This window comes from Tamandua tetradactyla, chromosome 15 (genome assembly GCF_023851605.1).
Source record: "Tamandua tetradactyla isolate mTamTet1 chromosome 15, mTamTet1.pri, whole genome shotgun sequence".
NCBI lineage: Eukaryota > Metazoa > Chordata > Mammalia > Pilosa > Myrmecophagidae > Tamandua > Tamandua tetradactyla.
The window spans coordinates 59,644,475-59,660,497 of record NC_135341.1 but is presented as its reverse complement, the minus strand read 5'-3'; the positions used below and the strand labels follow the sequence as shown (position 1 = coordinate 59,660,497).

Here is a 16,023-nt window from a genome sequence, read left to right as displayed (position 1 = left end):
TAATATCATCACATAGATGCATATTCATCGTTTCTTAGTACAGTTGCATCGATTTAGAAAAAGAAATAGAAAGACAACAGAAAAAGAAATAAAACGATAATAGAGAGAAAAAAATAAAAAAAATTAAAAATTAAAAAAATTAAAAAACTATACCTCAGATGCAGCTTCATTCAGTGTTTTAACATAATTACATTACAATTAGGTAGTATTGTGCTATCCATTTCTGAGTTTTTGTATCCAGTCTTGTTGCACAGTCTGTATCCCTTCAGCTCCAATTACCCATTATCTTACCCTATTTCTATCTCCTGATGGTCTCTGTTACCAATGACATATTCCAATTTATTCTCTAATGTCGGTTCACATCAGTGGGACCATACAGTATTTGTCCTTTAGTTTTTGGCTAGTCTAACTCAGCATAATGTTCTCTAGGTCCATCCATGTTATTACATGCTTCATAAGTTTATTCTGTCTTAAAGCTGCATAATATTCCATCGTATGTATATACCACAGTTTGTTTAGCCACTCGTCTGTTGATGGACATTTTGGCTGTTTCCATCTCTTTGCAATTGTAAATAATGCTGCTATAAACATTGGTGTGCAAATGTCCATTTGTGTCTTTGCCCTTAAGTCCTCTGAGTAGATACCTAGCAATGGTATTGCTGGGTCGTGTGGCAATTCTATATTCAGCTTTTTGAGGAACCGCCAAACTGCCTTCCACAGTGGTTGCACCATTTGACATTCCCACCAACAGTGGATAAGTGTGCCTCTTTCTCCACATCCTCTCCAGCACTTGTCATTTTCTGTTTTGTTGATAATGGCCATTCTGGTGGGTGTGAGATGATATCTCATTGTGGTTTTGATTTGCATTTCTCTAATGGCCAGGGACATTGAGCATCTCTTCATGTGCCTTTTGGCCATTTGTATTTCCTCTTCTGAGAGGTGTCTGTTCAAGTCTTCTTCCCATTTTGTAATTAGATTGGCTGTCTTTTTGTTGTTGAGATGAACAATCTCTTTATAAATTCTGGATACTAGACCTTTATCTGATATGTCATTTCCAAATATTGTCTCCCATTGTGTAGGCTGTCTTTCTACTTTCTTGATGAAGTTCTTTGATGCACAAAAGTATTTAATTTTGAGGAGCTCCCATTTATTTTATTTATTTCTTCAGTGTTCTTGCTTTAGGTTTAAGGTCTATAAAACTGCCTCCAATGTAAGTTTCATAAGATATCTCCCTACATTTTCCTCTAACTGTTTTATGGTCTTAGACCTAATGTTTAGATCTTTGATCCATTTTGAGTTAACTTTTGTATAGGGTGTGAGATACGGGTCCTCTTTCATTCTTTTGCATATGGATATCCAGTTCTCTAGGCACCATTTATTGAAGAGAGTGTTCTGTCCCAGGTGAGTTGGCTTGACTGCCTTATCAAAGATCAAATGTCCATAGATGAGAGGGTCTATATCTGAGCACTTTATTCGATTCCATTGGTTGATATATCTATCTTTATGCCTTAGCATGGTATGCCAGTACCATGCCTTAGCATGGTATGCCAGTACCATGCTGTTTTGACCACTGTGGCTTCATAATATGCCTTAAAGTCAGGCAGCGTGAGACCTCCAGCTTCATTTTTTTCTTCAAGATACTTTTAGCAATTTGGGGCACCCTGCCCTTCCAGATAAATTTGCTTATTTATTTCTACACTCTTCTCCACACCTTTCTCTTCTGTCTTTTCGTATCTGACTCTAGTGCTCTCTTTAGTATTTCTTGCAGAGCTGGTCTCTTGGTCACAAATTCTCTCAGTGACTTTTTGTCTGAAAATGTTTTAATTTCTCCCTCATTTTTGAAGGACAATTTTGCTGGATATAGAATTCTTGGTTGGCAGTTTTTCTCTTTTAGTAATTTAAATATATCATCCCACTGTCTTCTTGCCTCCATGGTTTCTGCTGAGAAATCTACACATAGTCTTATTGGGTTTTCCTTGTATGTGATGGATTGTTTTTCTCTTGCTGCTTTCAAGATCCTCTCTTTCTCTTTGACCTCTGACATTCTAACTAGTAAGTGTCTTGGAGAACGCCTATTTGGATCTATTCTCTTTGGGGCGCGCTGCACTTCTTGGATCTGTAATTTTAGGTCTTTCGTAAGAGTTGGGAAATTTTCAGTGATAATTTCTTCCATTAGTTTTTCTCCTCCTTTTCCCTCCTCGGACACCCACAACACATATATTTGTGCGCTTCATATTATCATTCAATTCCCTGATCCCCTGCTCAAATTTTTCCATTATTTTCCCTATAGTTTCTGTTTCTTTTTGGATTTCAGATGTTCCATCCTCCAGTTCACTAATTCTAACCTCTGTCTCTTGAAATCTACCATTGTAGGTTTCCATTGTTTTTTTCATCTCTTCTACTGTATCTTTCATTCCTATAAGTTCTGTGATTTGTTTTTTCAGACTTTCCATTTGTTCTTTTTGTTCATCCCTTGCCTTCTTCAAGTTCTCCCTCAATTTATTGATTTGGTTTTTGAAGAGGTTTTCCATTTCTGTTCATATATTCAGAATTAGTTGTCTCAGCTCCTGTATCTCATTTGAACTATTGGTTTGTTCCTTTGACTGGGCCATATCTTCAATTTTCCTGGTGTGATTTGTTATTTTTTTTTTTTTTTTTTTTTTTTTTTTTTTTTTTTTTTTAAAGGAAAGACAGAGAGAAGGAAGGAAGGATAGAAGGAAGGAAGAAAGGGAAACATTTTTAAACATTTTCTTGTTTTATTGTATTCTGTTTCTCCGTTTTTTTGTTACATGGGCTGGGGCCGGGAATCGAACCGAGGTCCTCCGGCATAGCAGGCAAGCACTTTGCCCGCTGAGCCACCGCGGCCCGCCCCTGATTTGTTATTTTTTGCTGGTGTCTGGACATTTAATCAGATTTCCCTAAGTGTGAGACCCAGCAGGTTGAAAGATTTTCCTGTGAAGTCTCTGGGCTCTGTTTTTTTAATCCTGCCCAGTAGGTGGCACTTGTCTGTCTGCGGGTCCCACCAGCAAAAGATGTTGTGGCTCCTTTATTAATGCCACTATTGGTGTTTGGTTGGACCCAGTCCCTGCCACTGTCGGAAACTCCCTCCTCTCACTCTGGGCAGCTGCCTGTGGGGGAGGGGTGCTGGTCGCTGGCCGCTGTGGCCCAGGGAACTCGCCGATCCGAGACTCGCCGCCGGACCAGGAAGCCACCTGTGGGGGAGGGGCACCAGTCGCTGGCCGCTGCTGCCTGGGGAACTCGCCGATCTGACACCCGCCGCCGGACTGGGAAGCCACCCGCGGGGGAGGGGTGCCGGTCACCGCGGCTTGGGAAACTTGCCTCTCCGAGACTCTCAGCCAGTCCGGGAAGGAGGGAGGGAGGGGCGCCGGCCGCCAGCCGCTGCGGCCCGGGGAAGCTCGCGCCGCTAGGGGAGCTCACCACAGTGGAGTCTCCCAGACGGTCCAGCCAGTCCAGACTCGGGTACGCTGTGTGTCCGGTCCCTGCTGTGGCCCCGGGAGCTGTTCTGCACTATTTCTGGTCACCTAGTAGTTGCTCTGGAGGAGAAACTAAGATGCGCGTACCTTACTAAGCCGCCATCTTGGCCCCCTCCAATTCCCATTGTTTAACCTGACTTATTTTCTGGTATTTGCTTGAGCAGCCTAGAAAACTAAAGCTATTGTGCAGGGGAAAGGGGTGAAGGAGTATTCAACTAGCATCTTTGTCCTCAGGGGTGAGACTCATGTCTGGCTGGCAAACTCTCACCACTGGTAAACATCCCATGTTCAGAGGCAGGTCATATGATATAAACCAGTATATTGCAGTAGGCCTATGGAGCCAGAATGCCTGCCTTCAGATCCTGGTGCTACCATTTATTAGTTGGGTGATTTGAAGAAAGTTATTTAACTTTTCAGAGCCTAAGTTTTTTCCATCTGTAGACTGGAGTTTGCTGTGAAGAGAAATACTTTAACATACATCAATGCATGTAACAGTCTATGGCACATGGAAAAACTATGTAACTTATGACTTATTGACTGAGAGCATTACTCTCCTTACTGCCTCTATAGCCATCTTGTCCTATACCTAATGGACTAACAAGCTCCTTTCAGCAGAACCAAAGGTCATACACATGCTTCTGGGGGACTGGAGCCAAGGGTTGTATTATTAGCTGACTGACATGGCAGTTCCGGAGATGGGCAATAAACTGCATCTATAACTAAAGCCTCTTGCTAGGTCCAAAGAACATCATAGGGAAATTGCTTCTGCCTACCAACAGAAGTTCAAGATTCAGATGTGAGTTTCAGGGCAATCTTCCAGGACCTCTGCCCAAGGATTTATACTGTAATAAGAGCCCTCTTTGTCCAGTTGAGGAATGGCTGACTGATCCTCTTTAGGTTAGATTATAGTCTCCATGGATTTATGGTATGATCTGAATCCACTGGAGGCTGAGCCCCAGTTAGATCTGCAGATCCTGGAGGGTTGAGCATCAAAGCCAGCACTGTTATCCCATGTTACAGGAAGTCCTGGTCCATTTATTCCATGCCTGAAGTTGAATTTATGCAGGTAGTCCCTGTAATGGGAAATTTAGGTCTATCTTTTTTTATTTTAAAGAAGCTGTAGGTATATAGATAAATCATACAGAAAAATAATGTTTTCCCTTTTACCACTCTTCACACTTTGGCTCTATCTTTACTAGAGACAAGCTGAACACTTTTGATGGGTTGGTCCCTCATTGCCACCAGTGGGTTAAAGAAAAAAGTGCATGCTTGTACCTGCAAAAGTATGTAACAGCTACAGCCTTGAACTTACTGTCTCTACAATGGAGAGTAATGGGCCACAGACAGTTAATTTATTCATAATAGGCCTAGATAAACTTTGTAAATCAGTCTTGTGTCTATGTAAACATAATGGAAATAATTAATGCCTCTTTCTCTAGGAACCTTTCATGAACCTGAGTTGATCTGTGTAGTGCTTATGATGGAACCAGACCATTTTACCATCTAATGCCTCCACTAAATAGCTGGCAATCCATGACCCCACCAATTACTGGGACTAACAAATGGTAAAGTTCTGCTCCAGATTCTTCCAGACCAGTGGAATTTGAAGCTGTGCCTCTCTCAAGGGAAAAAGGTGAGGTTTTAAAAATCCTAAAAATACTCAAATCCTCCTCTATCAATCATTTCTATTTTCTACAGGGGTCCCAGGGAAGAATTAGACATAGTATCATTTAAAAATTCCAAGCACTACTTTTGAGCTGAGCCAGTCCTTAATTCCTCTCAACAGAGTTTTATAAAAATTGGGTTAGAAAGATAAATTAGGCCTTACGGTCCAAGGGGGACTTCCAGTGTCCTCAAATCTAAATCCTGGGACTTTTCCACCTATTGGTTTGTTGCATGGTATGAACACTTAAAATAGTAAGCAGCAGCATAATCAAATGAAAGGATAGACAGAAGAGACGATGGTTTCCAAGAAAAATTTTGAAAGCATAAGCTGATTGCTTTTAACTGCATATAGTAAGGTACTACAAGAAAGAGATATGCTACACACAAAAAATGGCCAACTTGCAAGTAGAGTTTAAACAGATTATAGAGAGCTTGGCAGTTGCTGGGTTAAAAAATAAAGTTATTGCAGATCATCAGCCTCTCCAGCTGAAAAATACCACCCCCCCCCAAAACAAACAAACAAAACCACAAGATTCTCAAATTAGGAGAATAATCTGAGGATAAAGATCAAATCAGGCATGATTGTTAATTGATAGGGGAGGGGCAAAGACCAAATCCAAGTGGCTTACAGTAAAACATGCCCACAGGCCAAGACCCAATCAAGGACAAATGTATAACACTACAGAATGTTGCAAGGTAGATCTTTCAGCTGTACAAGCCTCCTAGAAAGTTTAAAGGCATGGTATCATAGCTTCCTTATATGCCCAAAGTGCTAGTAATTAAATCTGGAGAGAGAAGCATGTCTTGAACTGATTTTGATATATGGAATGAACTAGAGAATCAAACATAAAAACACTAAGTTGTTGAGCAAACTATATTGCCAAAATACTGCCAGTCTATATTAAAAGAGACTGAAACTTTTGAGGAGAAAAAAAAGGCCTCCAATTTTCTACAGGGAGGAAATAGGCTGGGAAAACTTCATAACCACCAAAGAAAATAAAAGTGCATATGAGTCAAACGAGAGAACAAATGAGGAAGATGATGGACAAAGAGATCTCAGAAAGTAGAGCCTGGAGCTGTAGAGAGTAATGGAAGCTGTGCTCCTCTACCCCAACCTTCAAACAGAACCAAAGTATAATCTAGAAATGTTTCCTACCCTCAGCACAAGGAAACTTGGCTAACTTACCTAGAGGGATATCAGAATGGCTAGGGACCAGTCTTCCTCTTTTTGAATGGGCATGCTTCCTATTTCTATCCTGTCCCTGTTTTACCAATTGCATATCGTGTACATGTGTGTGTGAGTGGATGGGGGGAGGGTGGTAAAAATTTGTTTTTGGTGTCATAGGTCTCTAGATCAGCAGAAACCACTTCTGGATCTGATGTAGATCAAAAGGTCCTGGATTTTTGAGCCTCCTGACATGACTGAGTGAGACTCTTGGGTGTCCTTGGAGGGAGTGGAATGTGTTTTTCGTATGGGGGAATGAGAGTAATATGGCCGGTAGTTGATTAAATTATTGGTCCAAATTCTTTGCATCTTCCTGCATCAGGTACTTGTCATAGGCCCATCATTGTACAGAGTATGTTTTCCTGCCTTTTGACTTTGGCCTTGGCCGTGAGACTTGCTTTGATCGATGTAATGGGATGGAATTAACGGCACCAATTCTGAGTCTAGGCCTTAAGAGACCATGCATGTTTCTGCTTTTTCTCTCCTACCTCTGCCATTACCTTGAAAAGACATGCCCCAGAAAATCCTCAGGTTTAGGGAGAATGGAATACCATGGAGAAGATCCAGACTCACAGACCTGTTTAATGAAACAGAGCTTCCCCAGCCACTAAAACCTGAGCAGAGCTACTGAGACCTATAGATAGATCTGTGAGAATAAAAGATTGTTGTTTTAAGCCACTCAGTTTGGGGTGGTTTGTTACATAGCATTACTGTGAAAATAGTTAACTGATACATTTGGTACCAGCAACAGTTCCACAGACTAACTGTGGTGTCAACTGTCCAGTGGCACCTAGTCCTTGGCATGGTGACCTCAAGGTGATCCTGCCTCCTGGGTTGAACCCAGAGTGCTAGTCTGAGGGTCTCTCCCACTGACCTTCCCAATCCTTTCTGGATGTGGGCCACAGAGGCCCTTTTAGTCTCTATAAAAAATCACATAGAGTGGAGATTGGATATGTCCATAATGATGGAATGTCTCATTTGATAAAGAAAAATAAGAATGTATTTCTACTCTCTTCTTTTCCCTATCATTCCTTAGATTTTTGGATTGTATCATAGGTTGTTGAGTTATAGAACCTAAGTTTGAGTCCAGATTTCACCTACTAATTTGTCTAAGTCATATAGCCAGTGAACAGACGGTGATAATTTGAATACTTTTCTGTTTAGTTTTAGATCCCATGGCCTTGATGACCATCCGTATTGTCTTATAAGCTGATGTCATCTAGTTTCCTCATATGTAAAATGGGAGTGAAACTATTTAAAACAAAGCAAAATTGTGAGGAATAAATGAAATATTTTATGTGAACATGCTTTGTGAATCAATTTGATCTTCTATTGATTCCATAAGGGAACTGAGTATGTAGTCAAATACATTGCAATTAATAATTACTCAGTTAAAATGTGACTATACATTTTATCTTACTTTTGTATTACTCCATCTATTAGGCATCAATACCAAAGTTGCTTTTTTTCTCTTTCTAAAATTTAATCTTTGGGGACTTCTGCTAGCAGCATTACGGTCTTCTCTCTGATGGGTTTGTTAACAGCAAAGTCTATCTTTTAAGGGACATTTCATTGTTGAATTTTAGAAATGGCTTTAAATCACTTTGCTTTCTTCACAGACATCCAGTTAAAAAGGGAAAAGGGAAAAAGTCTTCATATTAATGGGTAGTGGCAGCTTCTGTGTCCAGGAAATGCATGAGTGCCTTTCACAGGGAGCCCATGTAATGCTTCTGGAAACCCTCCTCTAACAAGTCAGAATTTAGGCCAAGTCTTGAAAGATCATTCAAAAGCCAGGAAGCTCACCAAAATATTTTATTAGCATTAGTGTATTTCAGGGTTGACGCTTCCTTATCAGGCCATGTAATTGAATATGATATATTTGAAATTTTATAAAATAAACCTCTTGCCATTTGTAGAGGAAAAAGGGTAGAAAGGAAAGAAATGTGTTTATGGCTCTGCCCCTCTCTTCTGGAGCTTACAGTCTAGTAATGGACAAATTCACATAAATTTAGGTGATCTTCAAAGAAGAAAATATATTTGAAAGGTGAATGTCTGAAAGCAGAAGAGGATTCTGTTCCCAAAGAATAAAGTGCCAATAATGACAAAATCCCTTAATGCATTTCCTTCAGGCCCATGTGTTTCCTGCCAGAGGTGAGAAAGCACGTCAGAGTCTGAGGTCAGCAAATAGCTTTAGACCTGGGCTACTAGCAGCTTTCCATAGAGGGAGTTAAGTCCTGTGCCAATTTGAAAGTATTATTATATACCCTAGAAAAGCTGTGCTTTAATCCTGATCCAATCTTGTGGGAGCAACCATTTCTTATTTTTTTATTTTTATTTTTTTTTACATGGGCAGGCACCGGGAATCGAACCTGGGTCCTTGGACATGGCAGGCAAGCACTTTTACCTGCTGAGCCACCGTGGCCTGCCCGCAACCATTTCTTTTAATCTCTATTCTGTACCATAGGTTGGAATCTTTTGTTTAGATTTTCTCCAGAGAGATGTGACATACCCACTTGTGGGTATTAACTTCCATTAGCTGGAGATGTGACTCCATCCATTCTAGGTGGGTATTAATTAGCTTACTGGAATCCTTTAAAAGAGGAAAACATTTTGGAGAGAACTCAAATCAGACAGAGCCTACAGAAACAACAGAGCCTAGAGAAACGACAGATGCCTTAGAGCTCATGGAAACTTCAGAGAAGAGCTGACCAGATGCAGATGCATGGAGAACAGAGACACAGATGTTTGGAGATGCTTGGAGCCCAGCAGATATTGCCATGAGATGTTAAACAAGCCAGAATCTGGAAAGAGCCAAAGGAAGCCGAAAGATGAAAGCCAGCCCCAGAGAAGCAGTGAGGAATCCCCACAGGAACAGAAGCTGAAAACAACAGAGCCCAGGAGCAAGAAATTAACAAGGGACCAGTGTGCCTTTCCAGTTGACAGAAGAGCTCCAGATGCATCAGTCTTTCTTTTTTTTTTCCACTTTTTTATTGTATAGTATAATATATACACAAAGCAAAGATAAAGGAAAAAGAAATAGTTTTCAAAGCACTCTGCAACAAATAGTTACAGGACAGATCCCAGAGTTTGCCATGGGCTACCATATGATCCTCTTAGATTTTTCCTTCTAGCTGTTTCAGAATATAGGAAGCTAGAGGGCTTAAGTATTTTTTTATCATCACAATCGACATTTTTTCTTTCTTTTTTTTGGTGAAAAATAACATATACAAAAAGGAATACATTTCAAAGCATAGCACAACAATTAGTTGTAGAACAGATTTCAGAGTTTGTCATGGGTTGCAATTCCACAATTTTAGGTTTTTATTTCTATCTGCTCTAAGATACTGGAGACTAAAAAAGATAGCAATTAAATGATTCATCATTTGTATTCATTTGTCAAATCCTATCTTTACTGTATAACTTTTGATCACCTTTAATCTTTCTATCCCACTCTTTAGGGGTGTTTGGGCTATGGCTATTCTAAATTTTTTATATTGGAAGGGTCTGTCACTAATATGGAGTAGGGAGCTAGAACTATCTGTTGTTCTGGAGAGGCTGGGTCCTCTAGGTTTCAGTACTTATCTGGACCAGGGACCCATCTGGAGGTTGTAGATTTCTGGAAACTTACCCTTATGCATAGAAACCTTGTGGAATCTTATATATTGCCCTAGGTGTTCTTTAGGATTGGCTGGAATGGTCCTGGTTGCGGTTTGACAGGTTATGACAGGTAGTAAGGTCTAAGTGAAGCTTGCGTAAGAGCAACCTCCAGAGTAGCCTCTCGACTCTATTTGAACTCTCTCTGCCCCTGATACTTTATTAGTTGCACTTCTTTCCCCCATTTTGGTCAGGATGGAATTCTTGATCCCATGGTGCCAGGGCCGGATTCATCCCTGGAAGTCATCTTCCATGTTGCCAGGAAACTTTCACCCTTGGATGTCATGTCCCACATAGGGAATAAGGCAACGATTTCACTTGCAGAGTTGGGTTTAGAGAGAGTGAGGCCATATCTGAACAACAAAAGAGATTCTCCACGTATCTTATGCTGATAGGTAGTCTAAGCTTCTCTGCTACCTACATAAGCTTCACCAGAGTAAGCCTCATGATGGATGGCATGGCCTATTGATTTGGGTGTCCCTAAAGTTTGACACAGTATCAGGGGATTCCCTGATGTTAAGATTTAATAGTTCGATATTCTTTCTCCTGTCCTTCAAGGGACTTTGCCAATACTTTTTGATTATCTGCTTAATATACTCTAAGATGTATCCAGGCATTACAATAATGTGTACAGGATTAAAGGACCTCTTTCTTATCCTGTGCCCCTGTGTTTCCATTGATCAAATGTGCTATACAGATAGGTTGAGTTAGATTAAAATATAGACAATGTCTATATTTTAGAACCACACATACTCTTTGAGACCAAAGGAAGAAAGGTTTATTTTGTCTGGAGCTGAAATTTTCTGTGGCACATAATCTGCATCAGTCTTTCTTGAGTTAAGGTATCTTTCCCTGGATGCTTTAGTTTGGAAATTTCCATAGGCTTAGAGCTGTAAATTTGTAACTTATTAAATTCCTTTTTATAAAAGCTGCTCCAGTTCTGGTGTATCACATTCCAGCAGCTAGCAAACTAATACAGGCCAGAACTAAGACTCTCCTCATTCAAAAGCCCTCCTTTTTATTCCTTTTCAATTATGAAGAGGGATTTTTGAATGACACAGATGAATGACATTGACACCTGGTCTTTAAATCCCATAGGTCTTAGCCTTTGGGGACTTTCTGTTTGTACCAGAACAAATAAATCAGATCCCAGATGCTCCCTAGGACCACTACTATCCCTCATTTCCACTTCCAGCTCAGTTGCCTGCCTGCAACCCACCATGCCCTGTTCCTCCACCACAGTGAATGAAGTCAAAATGTGGGAGGCATAGGACAGAAGGTTGGTAAGGGACACTCCTCTGGGAATACTGTTCTAGGTAAACCGACAAGCTTCTGGAGTTCCTCTACAACAGGTGTAGGTGGAATAGAACAGTGGGTGGGTGAGGAGACAGGGCTATGCAGCTTTAGAATAAGGGACTGTTCAATCAGCCTCCGACTCCTGTCCACAGCCCTTCTTCCTGTCTCTCTTGAGACTCCCTAACCCTGTCTCTCAGCAGCAGCTGCTATTAGGCAGTGCCAGAGCTAGAAATCACCATTATTCACAAAATATTCACTATAAAAACCTGACTTCTTCCAAGAAAAGGAGGGTTACTGAGTCAATGTATGGCATTGTGTGAAAGTGCAGGTTATTTGGAAATCATATTCAGTCTTAGGAGACATAATGTGTTAAGTAATGGTGGAGAAGTTAAAACAGAAGAGAGTGATGTTACTTCTGACTGCAGGTACAGCTTCATGGAGACATCTCATTCATTCATTCAATACTACAGGCCAGGCATTGTACTAGGCAATGCTAATATAATAGTTAACAAGATAGACATGTTGGAATGGATATTGATGTTGGGCAAATTATTTTAGCCTTCTGTGTCTCATTTTCCTTATCTGTAAAGTGGGGATCATAGTGATTATAATGATAATAGTAATAATAATGCTGATCTCATGGATATGTTGAACAGTGTAAAAGTAATAAGATGTGTAAAGCACCCAGTAAAGCATCAGCATATTGCATATTGTGTAGCAAGGGTCAATTTTGAAGGTAGAAGAATGGGTTATCTAAGGAGGATGAAAGTTGTAAGTCAAACAAAACACGGGTGAGAAAAGCAGAAGCAGCTGGTAACTAATCCAGATATGCAAAGTGCAGGAAGTGGAGGGTATAAGGAGAGGAATATCTGGAGTTAATGGTGAGAGCAGGCATGTTAGGCCTTGCTCAGGGAGGGCCTTGTATATCATGCCAAAGGGACAGTACTTCATGCAGCAGGGGAGCCAGATTTTGCAATAGCAAAGAGCCATCATTACCCAAATCTCCAGGGCTAGACATCCAAGGGTGTTGGGTGCTGTAGCTGGCTTGGAATCAGACTATTCTGCAATTTTCACGTGTGGGAAGGCAGCAGGCAGACATTAGTATGTCGACCTGTGCCCCTGTGTCTGGGGAAATTCATGCCCTGATGTTAGCTCAGATTGTCAGCTTCCACAACAAGGGCCTTAGGGTTGCCAGCAGGCAGCCAGGGACTGGAAGGTTAGGTGTCTCTACGAAGTAGTCTTATTAAACTCTCAGCTGCCTGGGAATAATATACCACAGTGGCAGAGTTTTAAATGGCAAAGGGTCTCTGGCTGTCAGAAAGGTTATAGGTAGATACTTTCATTTGTCCTCCATGAAAGCTTAATATCATTTTCTTCTGTTCAAGTCAACTTACAGACCTCATTACTTCAAGTTCATCGAGTGGCTAGGCAGTTTTTTTTTTTTTTTTTTTTTTTTTTAGCGTGCTCTCAGAATCATATTGGAGTAAAGCTAATGCATTTTCAACCAACTTCAGCAATTCAAAGCCCTTTGGTGCTATAGTATATTAATACAATTGTTGATAACACTGGAAAGCAGTATCTGTATCAAGAGGGATTCCCACTATTACAGTGTGAGCTCCTGGAAGGAGGGGCTGTGTTTCCTTCTAGCTTCTGTTTCCATCCAGATGATAGGATAGGGCCTTGCACATGTTAGAACATCAGTTCATATTTTTATATTGACTATAAATGTTTTGATAATCTAGTCAGCTCAAAATCTTTGTCTGACCAGTCCTATACTCATTCACCTTTGGTTTGAACCTAAGGTTAAAATTTTTTTTCTTTTAATTTCCTGCTCCTCCAATCTCTCATCATACACACAGGCACTATCTGTTACCTATTCAACCACAAAATGTCAGAGGCAAACAACAAAACACATCTTTTAGCGAGGGAGTCTGCAGGATCCATCCGGCTTGGTTGTTCTCAGCTGGTTTCACAAACCAGTTAGGCCTGGCCCTGTTGATCTTGCTAGGCTCAGTCACCTGCCTGGCACCCTGGGGGTTGTGGAGTGATCTAGGGCCATCTCTGGTAGGAAAATGGGGCAACTTGGCTTGGTTTCATGTGCACCTTTCATCTTCCTGTAGGCTAGCCCAGGCATGTTCTCAGGGAGATGACTGAGGCACAAGAGCAAGCAAACCCCTTCATGCCAGTGCCCTCCAGGCCTCTGCTCTGTCATGTTTGCTAACATCCCAGTGGCCAAGGCAAGTCACACAGCCCACCCCACAGTCAGTGGGGAGGTCTGTTATAGGATGAGAATACTGGGATGGGCCTTTCATGCAATCCACCCACCACACGTGCTCTTTGAAAAAGAAGAGAATGTTTCAATAAGAATACAGATCACCTGCAACCCTATCAACTGCTAATTAAATAATTGTTGATAGTTAAAAAAAAAATCCTTGCGACTTTTCCCCCAAGTAAATAGATATTTTTTAAAGGACATATGGCATAACGCCAATCACATACTTGTTTCCATTCCTTTTTTCTGTTAATTGTATATTGTAAACATATTTCCACATCATAAAATATTGTTCTAAAACATGAGGTTTTAATGATTTCTTAATTTCTTCTTATTTATATCCATAAAATAAAATACCCTCTTGTTGGACATTTAATTTGTTTCTATGTTTCCACAATATAAACAATCTGCCATGAATATTGTTGTTGCTCAATCTTTGCCCACATTCATGTTTTTTCTGAGTCATTCCTAGAAGAGGAATTGATAGACAAAGAATTTGGACAATTTTAAGGCTTTTTATGTCTACCAATTTATTATCTTCTACCTGAGGTGTATAAAAGCATTCTGTTTTTCTGCTAGGCTGAGTTTTGGTTTCTACTTGAGTTTTATGTTAATTATAGCAGTGCATTGGGTTAATCTCAGTCTTAAAGAACATTGACTAACTGACTATGAGATGGGTATTTTTTTCCCCTAATTTCTTAAAGGGTGATGAAAATTAGCATTAGCATAAAACTATAGGATTGTGTCTGAAAGTAATTGTGATAAGAATAATACATCAGGCAATAGACAGGGCAATAAAATGTTAAAAAAAAAAAATAATGGATCATTTCATGTAGATGCTGTCTTTTTGGCCAATCATTGTGACAAATACTAGTGAAGAGTCATTGAACAGGTAAACATTTTAGTTTGCTGATGGGATTGAAAACTCTAGGAGGTTATAGTCCAGTTTGGGCAGGGATGGTTTAGAGAATGAGCTCACTTTTTATCGATTCCTTTTATTTATATTATGTGACTTTCCTTCCTGTTATAATCATAATCAGCAAAGTTTTTATGTCAGATTTCTTAACTGGTAATTTCTAAGATCCACCTTTCTTGGATTAAACTGAAATTGCTTATAAAAACAGCATGGAAACTATTTTATTTTTCATCTACATATGTATTTACCTTATGTATTTGTAGGCTCTGTTCATAGTGCCCAGAGAAAAATCTGGCTTTGGGATGTTGGTTCTTGCCCCACAGCACAACGTACATAGATTCATTCAAACCTGATATTGTTCCATAATTGTAACCTCACACACAATGGACTATGAGTACTTCCTGGTCATGATCTGGGCTTTATGGATTTCAAAATCCCTGAACCTAGCGCAGCAAGCAAGGACTTAATAGATATCTGTTCAATAAATGAGTGAAAGGAATTTGTGTTATGTAAATACCTGAAACAAGCACCCTTGACAAAATGAGTCTTAGATTTGCCATCTAATTCAGCCTTTCCAACTAGATAAATCCAAATTCTCAAAGATGATTGAACCTTGAATCTTGACACAATTTAGCACTTCATTTTATATGGCCATGTATACTTCGTTACTTTTTTCATGAGTGTGGTAGCCAGTTTCCCAGATGATACTCTTCTGAATAGGGTTGAATTGTGTTACCATTAAGAAATTGTAAACATGACAGAGTGTGACTTCCAAGGCTAGGTCATGAAAGACATTGCAGTTTCCACTTTGCTTTCTTTTAGAAAACTTATTTTGGGGGGAACCCAACTCCCATGATGTGAGAATTCTCAAGCAGTTCAATAAAGAACTCCATGTCATGAGAAACTGAGGCCCCCTGCCAAGAGCCAGCACTAACTGACCAGCCAGGGTAGTGAGCTATTTTGAAAGTTGATCCTCTAGCCCTCCTCAAGCCTGGCCTGCAACCTCATGAGAAAGTCTGAGCCAGAACCACTCAGCTAAACTGCAGCTAGATTCCTGAGCCGTAGAAATGGTGTAAGACGATAAATGTTTATTATTTTAAGCGCTAATGTTTTGAGATAATTTGTTGCACAACAATAAATAGCTAACACAATGTGTAAAGGGCTTGTCTTACCAAATAGATTGTAAGCACCCTGAACAGAAAAACCTGTATCTTTCATTTCTCACAGCAATTGCATAATATTGAGACAAAAATTAGGCTCCATAAATGAATGCTGATGCTTCACAATTAACTTCAAGTCAAGTCAACAAAATCTATTTAAGGCCCACTAGCTACTCTTCTAGGGGCTAAGGAAAAACAGTAAACAAAAAGAGCCAAAGTAAATTCTTGTGGAGAAGGTAGACAGTAAAAAAAATACAGCTATTGACTGGGTCAGTGAAGATATGAGGCTAAGAATAAAAAAAGAAGGACGGTAGATGCTGTCTTATATACTTTTTTTAGGG

General features: G+C 40.1%; 1 protein-coding gene across 3 annotated transcripts in view; it reads left to right on the top strand.

Moving 5' to 3' along the window:
* ZCWPW2 (zinc finger CW-type and PWWP domain containing 2) overlaps positions 1-6,095 on the top strand; it is a 218,258-nt gene extending 212,163 nt beyond the window's left edge. For all 3 annotated transcript variants that reach the window (XR_013162874.1, XR_013162875.1, XR_013162876.1), the window contains one exon: positions 4,934-6,095. The gene's annotated coding sequence lies outside the window, so the exon portion shown is untranslated. The remainder of the gene's footprint in view (positions 1-4,933) is intronic.
* Positions 6,096-16,023: the final 9,928 nt, after the last annotated feature.